General features: G+C 38.0%; 1 pseudogene; it reads right to left on the bottom strand.

Annotated features, from left to right (window-relative positions):
• Positions 1-7290, bottom strand: part of LOC102489798 (integrator complex subunit 13-like) — a 44794-nt pseudogene extending 37504 nt beyond the window's left edge.
• Between the last annotated feature and the right edge of the window lie 4795 nt (positions 7291-12085).

Genomic DNA, 12085 nt, shown 5'->3' with positions numbered 1-12085 from the left:
TGAGTTATAAGATTTCAGAGTATTTCAAGTTTTCTTGAACAGGGCTAATTGTAAATTCCTGTACATTGAAGACACTTACCCTTTTTCCTAATCTTTGTTGCACTGGTATGAGTTTATTAGTGGCAAAGATAATTAGCATTTCATCCAAAGGAGCAAGAAATGTTATCTTTACTCATTATGTTTATTTGATTCCCTCCTCCCTACTAATTGGATTACAAAAACAGAGAGCTTTATTTATATCCAAAATGATCTTTTCTTCAGTTTTTATTATGTTCTTTCTTCCATTTTATCTGAGACCACCAGACTTCACCAGGGTAAGATGTCCCAAACACCAAATATATGTGGGAGGTGCTTCAAAAAGTTCGTGGAAAATGCACACTAGGAGAAGGCTGAGCATGGAGTTTAAAAACAAACCAACAAAAATCTTGTGCCAAAACAAATTCCATGTTTACACAAACTTTCTGAAGTTTCTCCTAAAAGGGCATGATTCGATACAGTGATGTTCATCAAACATGTGACCACACAAATCTTGCTTTTCACAAGTGTTTTGCTGGCTCCGTGCCCGCACACTTTCAATGCTGTAGGATGTGCTCCTATCATTATAGGACACTTTGTCCTGCTCCTTCTTGCTGTCATGCCAGGTGAGTTGGTCCACTGTACATCAGTTATATTTCTGGAAGCCATTCCTATACTGGGACAGTTGATTGCAACTTAACTGTGCATGTGAATGACTACAAAGCGCTTAAATAAATCCTATTTAACCTAAATTGTCCTAAGCCAGCTTCCTCAGAGAGATTTCCAAACTTCCCATGGCAATTCCAAAGACTTTCAAGCCACTGGGTCCAGGACTTGAACCACAGTCGGCCATGTGGAAGTTCAGTGACATAACCACTACACCATCTGCTGGTTCCATATAACATTGTTTTATTTTTTTTTTAATTTTTTTGAGAGGTTTGTGCTTACTGGAAAGACAGAGAGAGAGACAGAGAGACAGAAAGCAAGAAATCACCCCCCAGAGGGGATGACCACGCCGCAATCCCTTCTCCTCCATTCTCCTCTCAGGATCTTAGGCACGCACGCACACATGCCCAGTGTGAGTTTAAGCCACCGAGTCCAGGATTTGAACTGCTGTCAACTACATGGGAGTCCAGGGACATAGCCATTACACTAACTGCTGATCCCAACATTGTTTTATTTTTTTTCCTTTGAACATGAGGGTAAAGTTTTTCCTGAAGAATGGCTGCATTGATTATAAAATATTAATGTCAGTTTTACACGCAGGAAGAGAAGGTAACTACCTACTTCAAATGATTTGAAGGATGTTGGAAGAGACTTTAATACTCCCTACCTCTGTCTCTCTCTTAGAATCTCTATTGGCATTTTTAAATGCTCACATATCCACGTTTTAAAAAATATTATTTTGGTTGAAGATTGCTTAAAATGCAAATATTCTTGGAAAAGCACCATGGGAATTTTTCATTTAAATTCATTTCATCAGATAGATTTTCTTTTTAACATTAGTACGAAGTCAGAAAACTTTTTACTGAGGAGGATCAGGGAAAAGCAGGTACAGAGAATGAGGTCCTGGTCCCAGAAAGTAGACCTAACAGCTCTACTACAGTGGAGAATACTTTTACCAGGCCAAGTACAGATTGAGGTGTTCATCATTAGATTAGTTTCTTTGACCCTGTCTCGGTGTGGAATTTATTGGCAACATAATATTCACCAAAAAAGGACAATTGATGTGGCCATAGTCAATTGCTTTAAAAAATACTGGCAGATTTCCTCCGTGGCCCACAGAACAGCTTTCATTTTACTAGAGTTGTATATAGATGACCATGCTCCCAGCAATTCTCCGTAATTTTGTAAAAATGCAATTTACTGGTGAAAGTAATCTGAACCTCAGAGAAACAAATTAGAGCTCTTATCAAATCCTCTTTTCTCAAAATAATAAAATGAATACACATTGTATTCATATTATTACAAGCTTCCTCAGTGTATGAGAATATTATAAAGGATGAGAAATAGCCAATTGCTCCTAACAATAGCAGTAAGTAGAGGTATTTACTTCTTTAATTAGGGTCAATTCTCCATATCGGATCCAGTACAAAAACACACAGATTTGTGTAATGACTCCAACTTTAACAAAGCGTTGCCCAGATAAATGCCAAGGAGCCATGAAGTTGCTCTAGCTTCAATCTGCAGCTTCCTTTATTCCAGTTTCAACAGGACTCTGAAAAGAATAAACTCTGTAGAATGGGACATTAACCTACTGCAAGAGACTGTTGTTTTGAAGTTGCCTTTTGCCTTAGGTGCAATATAGTGTGTTGATCAGCACTGCTACTCATGGTAGGCTGAGAGAACATGAAAGCCCACCCTAAGGCAAGAATAAAAAATCTGAGCAAGGTGGGACGTATCTATAGTCTTAGCTAGTCAGGAGGCTGAGGCAGGAGAGTTGGAACATAGCAAGATCCAGTCTAAAAATAAAACACAATTTTTTAAATGATAATTAGGGGCCTCCAGGTGGCATGGTGGATAAAGGCGCTGGATTCCCATGCGGCTGACCACGGTTAGAGTCCCGGACCTGGCAGCTTGCTTTTTTGTTTTCCGTCTCTCTTCTCTCTCTCTCTCTCTCTCTCTCTGTCTAGTCAAATTTAAAAATGATAACAAGTGGAATTAAATTAATAAATAATTCTTTTAAAAATGAAAAAGTAAAATGATAATTAAAATATAAATTTCTCTTTTGTGCATCATTTTGGATCTTTACAATGATTATATTAAGAAATGGCCAAAGTGTTCTGATAGAAAAAGACAGGCATAAACAATGAATACTACAAATAGTTTTAGTGTTTTTGTTTGTTTGTGTTCTTCAGTAAGGATAATCAATAGTAATTATATAATCAAGTAGGATCTTCTCAGTTTATCAGGAGTGGGAGCTTAGAGTTCAATTTCCCACCCAACTAATTGGATAATGTTTTGCATTTTCATTAATAGAATAACACAATCAAGGAAGTATGATCAAAATCAATGTAACATACTACTTTGAAATAAATAAACCTTAAAAGATAGTTGATTACATGAATCTCCACCTTGGAGTGGGGAGTGATTCAGCCTTATTGGTATTTTATAACTACCCAGAATATGACCTTTCCTTTCCTCCTTGCCATGTCTCAGCAAGCATCACTGTCTATAAGCTTAACAGTATCAATTCTGTGCAATATTATGACACATTCAGGACCCAGTTTTCAGACAAAGGAGATCCAACAACGGGCACATGACCATAGGAACCTCTAGTCTTATAATATATAAGATAATATTAGAAACAGAAAACTGAGTAAAATGATACAATGCCCTTTTTTTTTTTTCTTTTTTTAGAGGTTTTTGCCTTAGGGGGTGTGCTCACTGGAAGGAGAGAGACAGAGTCAGAGAGAGGGACATTGAGAAATAACCATGGGGAAGGGTAGCCACGCCACACTCCCTTCTCTATTCCCGTCCCAGTATCTTAGGTATGCATGCATACACACCTGTCATGATTTTCAAGCCACTGGGTCTGGGACTTGACCCATAGTTGGCCATGTGGGAGTCCAGCGACATAACTGGTACAGCATCTGTTGTAATGCCCTTTTAAAAATTCAACTAGGGGCCAGCAGGTGATGTAATAGTTCAGACATTGCACTTTCAGATGGCCGGCTGTGGTTTGAGTCCCTGATTTGGCAGCTTAAAACTCATACTGGGTGGATGTGCCAGCGTGTCCAAAATCCCAGGAGAATGGAGAAGGATTGTGAGGGGGCCGTCCTTCACCCACCCCGGGGTGGGGGGGAATAATTTCTTGCTTTCCCTCTCACTATCTCTCTCTGTCTCTTCAGTGAGTACACACACTCTGTGGTAAAAAAATCAAAAACAAAAACAGGTCAACTAAGTGTAGTTTGATATTCATGACAAGATCTTATAAATTTGTGTACTGTCCCTGAGAAAATGATAGATACACTGAACCAATGACTATAAATAATAATCTGTTCCCCAAAGCTGAATGCATGGTCTGGGAAATTAGAATGGCAGTCGGCAAGGGTGGAGGTTGTGGTGCTGAGGCTGCCTAGTGGCCTAGTGGTTAAGAGAAGCTGAATCCCACATTGGCAACTTCAGTTCAAGTCCCAGACCCAGCAGCTTGAAAAACACTGGGCACACGTGCATGCCCAAAATTTCTGCAGGATGGAGAAATGGAGAAAGGATTTCAATATGACCACATCCTACTGGGGAGTGCATTCTCACTCTCCCTCCTCTTCTTCTCTCTCTCTTTCTGTCTCTCTATGGCAAGCACTCCCACCCTGTGATAATTTTAAAAATAAAAGAATGGCAATAGATTGTTTTCTTTCTATCACTTCTGATAACTTACTTGTGTAATTTGTTTTTCCTGTCCAATCTCACTCTATTCTGGACTATTAGTCCTGTTTCTTTTTCTTTTCTTTTCTATTATTTTTTTTGAAAGGTTTTTGCTATAGGGCACATGTGCTCACCAGAAAGACAGAGAGAGACAGAGAGATAGAAAGCGAGAAATCACCCCCTGAGGGGATGGCCACACCACAATCCCTTCTCCTTCATCCTCCTCTCGGGATCTTGGGCACCCATGCACACGTGCCCAGCGTGAGTTTAAGCCACCGGGTCCAGGACTCGAACCATGGTCGGCTATGTGGGAGTCCAGCGACATAGCCATTACACTAACTGCTGGTCCCTATTAGTCCTATTTCTTAGGAGAATTGCAAAGGACTTCTATCAGAAGACACACTAAAGGTCCCTCTGAATCTAAAATGAAGATGACCTCCTAGTCAGTTCAGGCTCCTCTTATTGGTGGATCATCAGGCAAAGGAAGAAGTTGCCATATTGATGGGGAAGATTGACATTGATTACCATGAGTAGTGGGGTTGCTTCTATACAATGAAACACAGGAAAGAGAATGTATGAAACCTAGAACAATGACCAAGGCATCTCTTATACTATGATCAGTAGTCCAGAAACAGGAAGATAACCAAAAAGACATGTAAATTCTATAGTTGGAATAGACCTGATAGGGGGTCACTCATTGTGAATGCCCTTTGAAAAGCAAATAAAAGGAAAAAAAAAAGCTAGCTTTAGGGCCAGCCCATGGCCCAGAGTGAGCTGGACTCTCATATTTTTTTAGCGTGGTTTGAGTCCCAGACCCAATGGCTTAAAACTTGCACAGGGCATGTGTGTGTGCATGCCCAAAATCCTGACAGGAGAATGAAGGAGAAGGGATTGTGGCATGGCCTTCCCCCCACGTGGGGCATGTGTGTGTGTGTGTGTTTATTATTTCTTGCTTTCTGTCTTTCTGTCTCTCTGGAGAAAGCATGCACCCTATAGCAAAAATCTCTCTAAAAAAACTAATAAAATAAACAATGGTACTTTATAATGGGCATGGCAATTTTGCATAGATTTTCTTATTTAATCCTCACAATGAATGTGGTAAATGGGACCAACAGTTAGCGTAATGGCTATATCACTGGACTGCCATGTAGTCGATGGTAGTTTGAGTCCCGGACCCCGCAGCTTGAACTCACTCCAGGCACATGTGCGTGCGAGCCCAAGATCCTGAGAGTAGAATGGAGGAGAAGAGATTGTGGCATGGCCATCCCCCCTGGGGGGTGATTTCTTGCTTTCTGTCTCTCTGTCTTTTTGGCAAGCGCATGTGCCATATAGCAAAAACATTTCAAAAAAACAAACAAAAATGTGGTAAGGGGGATAATAAGAAGTCCATTTTCAAAGTAATACCCTAGTACAGTTGAGAGAAATGACTCAAATCCAAGTCTATTAGATTCTAAATGAAGTCAATTTTTCTCCTATTTCCTCCCTGGATTCATAAGATCCTAGTGCATAATAGCTCATATTTGTTTGTTCCAGGTGCAATTGTATGGTTAGAACACACTCATTCATAGAGGGTAGTGAGATGTAAAGTGGTGCCTAAGTCCAGCTTCATCTTTACTAAGAATGAAGGAAAGGTGAATGAAAGGTCGGAAGGCGGTATTCAGACTTATGCTCTTCCTCTTCTAATCATTCAAATAAATGAGTCAATTTAATATTAAATAAGGATGTTTAGGGAAAAGGAAGGAGGGCAAAGTGAAGAAGATAAAAATCAGTTTGCTATCTTGAAAACAAACATCATAATGAGATAGAAAATAAAAAATAAAAATAAAACGTTAGCTAAGAATTCAGGAAATTGGATTTTGAAAGATGATGATAAATGAACATTCTTACAGGTCTTTAATGTTTTGAAAAAGCCTTATATATCAGCACTTCTGATTTTCCTGTTTTCAAGTAGTGGCAGGGGTTTTTTTTTTTTTTAAAATGGCCTTTAAGTAGGGACAGAAAAAGAGTTTTGTTCAATTTCTGTTAAATGCATCCCAAGTAGAAGGATAGCTTTTGGAAGGACAATCCAATATGCATTGAGAAAGGCTGGTAGTACTTTTGAATTTTCATTTATGTTAGTCATAATAAGCAAATGGCAAGAAAGAAAGGATGATCCCAGAGCAATTTAAATATCTTTACTTTTAAAACTACATCTTTATTGAGCACTGCCTTTTAAAATTAAAGTAGTGATAACATAGAGATTTATTCTTCTCTTTAATAAGCATTAGAGTTCTTTCCAAAATCACACACTGTATTTCAGAAATAACCAGTTAAAGCCTGAGTTAATAGAGAAAAATGTATCCTAATATTGAAATGTACAGCATATATTGCCATCCTAATATAGCTTAAGTTTTTATGAAAAGAAGTTACTGAAACTTTTCTCCTATGTATTAAATAAGATGCTAAATAGCAGGGTTATAGCAACAGAGTTAGTAATTAACGTGTGGCATTTATTTATTTATGGCCATGTTTATAGCAATATGTGTAAATTAGTGTTGGACTGCAATTCGTAAATGCTATTTTAGGAAGTGAGTCAAATCTTTAACTCTTTTTGTAAAACAGGAGCACAAAGATGCTTAGTAGTTTGCCAAAAGCCATCATTATTGAGTTTTAGATTTAATTATTTTCTTCAGGGTTTATATTAGTTTTATCTTGCTGCATAACAAATAATTACATAGTGGTTAAAAGCTCCACACATGTATTTGCTCACAATTTCTATGGGTGAGGAGTCTGGGCATGGATTAGCAGGCTCTTCTCCTTAGGGTCTTCTTAGGGTCCCACAAGGGTACAGTCAAGGTATTGCCTTATTGCCTGGGCTGAGTCTCCATTTGGAGTTCTGAATGGGGAAAATCCACTTCCAAGCTCACTCATGTTGTCGGAATTCATTTCCTTGACTTCATAAGACTGAGGGCCCCTAGTTCTTGGGGGCGATAGACAGAAAGCAAACCTTAATTGCTAGACACTGCTTACCATACCTAGAGGCTCCTGTGGTTTTTAGCCACATGGGCATCCCCAACATGTCCACTTTCTTCAGCCAGTAAGTCTATTGGTAAGATGGAGTCTTCATGTAATGTAATGTGGGGAGTGACAGCCCATCACTTTTGCCAAATTCTTCTATTTGGAAGCAAGATACCCGCACTCCTCAAGTGGGGATTACACTAAGACAAGAACAACAAAGGGCAGAGGTCATAGAGTCACATTACAATCTGTTTACCACAGAATTAATTAATTTATTGTCAGAATATATACATAGGTAACATATTAAGAATTGGGATATAACTAAGTATCATTTCAGTTTTGAAAATATGCTACATTTCTAGTTCAATGGTTTTATGGAATCTATAGGGTCAGTAATCATTGACTTTGACACACAGAGTGACTTCATTCATTTCATCTCTAGTTTCAATACAAAATAAATAAGTTTTCTTTTAAGTTAAGCAACACTTTTATGATATTCTACCTTTTAACTCTAGGATCTGGTCATGTCACTGATAAGTTTGTATCAATAAAATACACATCAATAATACAATACACATGGTGACTTCAAAAAGTTCATGGAAAATGCATATTATAAAATCAAAACCTATACATGAATTTCCAAATGTTTAACACCGAAATAACTTGTGCTTTAGCTCCATTTTTCCATGAACTTTTTTATATATCAAAATATTTATTCATACTCCCACCATGTTAAATGTTGAATATGTATTTCTACATTGTCTAAAGACAGTTATTTAGTCCTCCTCAGACTCCTGGAAGTTTTAAATAATCCAAGCAATTCCTGTGAAGATCAAATTTTCAAATCTTCAAGGACCTCCTTAAATCACCTTTGAGTTCCCAGACGGTATTCAGCTAGCAGCAGTCTATGCTTACACCTACAAAGTCAGTGATTCTCATTCAATTTGGGCCCAGTTCTAGGCCCAGATACAATTCTAGTAACTACATCTTAAGAGAGTTTTTTGCTATAGAGCGTGTGCTTGTGTAGAGACAGAGAGAGACAGAAAGCAAGAAATCACCGCCCGGGAGATGGCTACACCAGGATTTGGGTATGCATGCCACCTGCTCCTGTGAGATTAAAGCCATGCGTTGCCCGGGGTTCACTACAAGGAAGTCCAGCGACACAACCAGTCTTCTGGTCCCCTAACAACCCACATCTTAAATGGCTCTTTTGGTTCTATACTTTCTTATTTTATTCTGTCCCGGGGTGGGAAAAGGCCTTCCTGGCAGCCAGAAGAAAGCCTCTGCCTACTTGAAAACTCCAGGGTACACTGTGGCGATCAATAGACACAAAAGCTTGTACACCGCAGCTTCCACTTCCGGGCGGGGATGCAGGCCAGAACCGCTGAGGTCCAGGAGGAGGGCCGAGGCCAGATGCTGCTTTCCACCAGCTCAGGGCCCAGCACTCTCTGCCCTACCCAGCCACCTCCCCAGGTTCAGGGAGGTTGTGCTTCTGCCCAGCATCTGTGCACAGGAGTCCACTAAGCCCCAGGGTCCGGGCCTGCAGCCATCTTGAAGCCCAGAACACAGAAGGAACAGGGCATGGCCTGGAACACAGAAGGAACAGGGTGCAGCCCGAGTGGAGAGAATCCATGAACCTTTTGAAGATTCCTCATTTATTTTATAGAAAAATGGTAAATAGGGGCCGGCAGGTGGTGTCATGGTTGGAGGCACTGGACTCCCACATGGTCGACTGTAGTTCAACCATGGACCTGGTGGCTTGCTTTCCCTCTCTTTCTCTGGTCAAATTCAAAAATAATAACAAATAAATAAAGTTAAAAAAATAATTCAAAAAAAATGTAAATAAATAGAAGTAAAATATTTTTCTTCTCTTTCAACTCCTATTTTATATAAAATGTAGATTTTCAGCAGGGCATTTCTCTGCAAGGAAACAAAGACTGTTTTTCATTGAAACTCAAGGATCCTAATCTATTATAAATAGTTACTGGAAAAGATGTGCCAATTTCTTATACTTTGATGAGCACCAAGTGAATATGTATTGCTCTGATATAACTAATATTTTCAGTCCAGTTTCATAGGTAATTTTTGTGTTAAGGTTAAGGCCAGAGGTAAAAATGGGAAGAAATTGATTGAACTAAAGAAAATGAAAGTAAAACAAAAACTTTTCTTAAATATAATAGAATATTATCATGATGTCATTTGAAGGGTCATCTAACCAAACAAAACCACTTTGTGCTACACAGTTCTCTAAGGATATAAAACTTTAAGGCCTAATAAATTATTTAAAGGAATCCTCCTTTGTTCATCAGTTATTGATTGAATGTCTACTAACTAAGAAAAGATAACTTTTCATTGCAATCTTATCTTTGGACAAATTTGCACAACCTTGAATAATGTAATTTTAAAAGAAAACTGATAAAAGTATATTTTCAATGTGTTGACATTTCGAAAGGTCACAAGAGTATGAAAGAGTAAGTATATTACATTTCTGTGAGATCAGAGTTGCATATTTCTCTGCTTGATTACTTTTAGGTCATTTATGCTCTCTCCTCTCCTCATACTCATCACTATATTTGAAATCAATCAGTTATTTGTAGGAGGTAGAAAAGAGAGACAAAAGTAAAATACTCATTTATAATGACATTACTTTCTGTGTTTATCTATCAAGTTAGTGGTTTGTGTAGAAGTTTGATTTTCTCTGGTATTTTTTCCTCATGTTTATGATTTAACTACATTCTAAATAGAAATCGTTTAATTTAAAAAGTCTTAAAATTCCCCTAGTTCTATTTTAAAGTTTATTTCCTGAGAGAGAGAAAGAGATTGAGAGACAGGGATGGAGGACATTCTCAACAGGGTCTTCGTACCACAATCCTCCCCATAGCCCTACAGTCAATCAGAACATAAAAAGTCAGAGTATACCTGGTATGTTCAAGTAAACCTGGGACTTGAACTAAGAACCTTCCCATATGGTTTCTAATATGGTACAACTGTGTCCCTACTGCCTTTGCCACCACAGCTAGGCCTACTCTAGCTTATTTAAACAATTGTACTCTGTTTCATTTTAATCTGCAAAAATGACTGAATGTTGACTTTATTTGAAAAATCAATAGGATAATATAATATTGGTAAGTAGATTTTTCTTCTGTAGTTACTTGAGAAATCCTGGTAAGAACAAAATTCACAAAATAATAAAATCTTAGTTCCTACTTTTAAATCTCAAAGCTCTGGTTAATTATAGTTTCTGGTAGGGACCAGCAGTTGGTGCAATGGCTGTGTCACTGGACTCCCATGTAGTCGACCACGGTTCGAGTCCTGGACCCAGTGACTTAAACTCACACTGGGTGCATGTGTTTGCATGCCCAAGATCATGAGAGGAGAATGGAGGAGAAAGGACTGCAGTGTGGCCAAGAAAGGATTGCAGTGTTTGCAGTGTGGCCATTCTCTCTGGGGGTGATTTCTGACTTTCTGGCTTTCTGTCTATCTCTGTCTTTCTGGCAGGCACATGTACCCTATAGCAAAAACCTATCCAAAAAAAAAAAGTATATATATATATATATATATATAATATATATAGTTTCTGATAAAGTGAGGCTTAAGTCTGAATTCTTTTTTGATTCAACCTTCACTGCTGAATATCTCTATCAATACTATATGATTATGTTATCTTTAATAATGAAAAATTTTGTTCAAGGTCTATAATTAAAAATGCCATTTAATGTTAAATGAGATTAACATATAGAGGCTGTAAGAGAAGTATGGATGCATATAGATCATGGGGCATATCCTGAAAAAGTCAATATATGCACAACTGATCCCAGAAACTATTAGTGAAGATGCTGCCCTGTGGCAGAGTTTTAATTATACTTCATCAGTATACCAGATGATACATTTCTCAAACCTCAAAGTTATTTGCATACGATGTCAAACTACCTACAGTGGGTTACATTATACCATCATACAATGGACCTTCTGCATGTTTATTACTGAGGTATATTATGAATAATATTTTCTCTCTAAAATTTAAGCTACATAAATATAAATATAAACTTGTGTTTTAATAAGTGATAAGGATTCTATAAATCCATTATTTGCTAATTAGAAACTCCCAAAATCCCAGGTACTATCTAAATCTATGTATTAAAAATAAAATAACAACCAATACATTTTATTATCTATATAAATTCATTTGTATTATCTATATAAATTCATTTGTTTTCATTTAAGGTTTTTATTTCAATTATTTGTACAAAAATCACTTTTTTTAAAAAAATTATTTAACTTTAGTTCTTCTTCATCAATTTGACCAGAGAGACAGAGAGAAAGAGAGGGAGAGTTAGAAAGTAAGCCACCAGGTCGAGAACTCAAACCATGGTCTGCCATGTGGGAGTCCAGTGCCTTAACCACCAAGCCACTTGCCAGCCCCCAAGTATTACTTTATTAATAAAGCAGACTCCTCAGATCAGCAGATAGCATAATGGCTATGTTGCTGGACTCCCATGTACTCAACTGTGGTTCTAGTTCTGGACCCAGAGGCTTAAACTCATTAGGGTGTGTGTGTGCACACCCAAGAACCCAAGAGGAGAATGGAGGAGAAGGGATTGCTGTGTGGCCATCCCCCCTTGGGGGTGATTTCTCGCTTTCTGTCTCTCTCGCAAGTGCACGCGCCCTATTGCAAAAACCTCTCCAAATAAATAAATAAATAAATAAA

This window comes from Tupaia chinensis, unplaced genomic scaffold, assembly GCF_000334495.1.
Source record: "Tupaia chinensis unplaced genomic scaffold, TupChi_1.0 Scaffold000005_2, whole genome shotgun sequence".
In the NCBI taxonomy this organism is placed as follows: domain Eukaryota; kingdom Metazoa; phylum Chordata; class Mammalia; order Scandentia; family Tupaiidae; genus Tupaia; species Tupaia belangeri.
The sequence above is the reverse complement of the archived record's forward strand: the minus strand, read 5'-3'. Positions and strand labels throughout refer to the sequence as shown.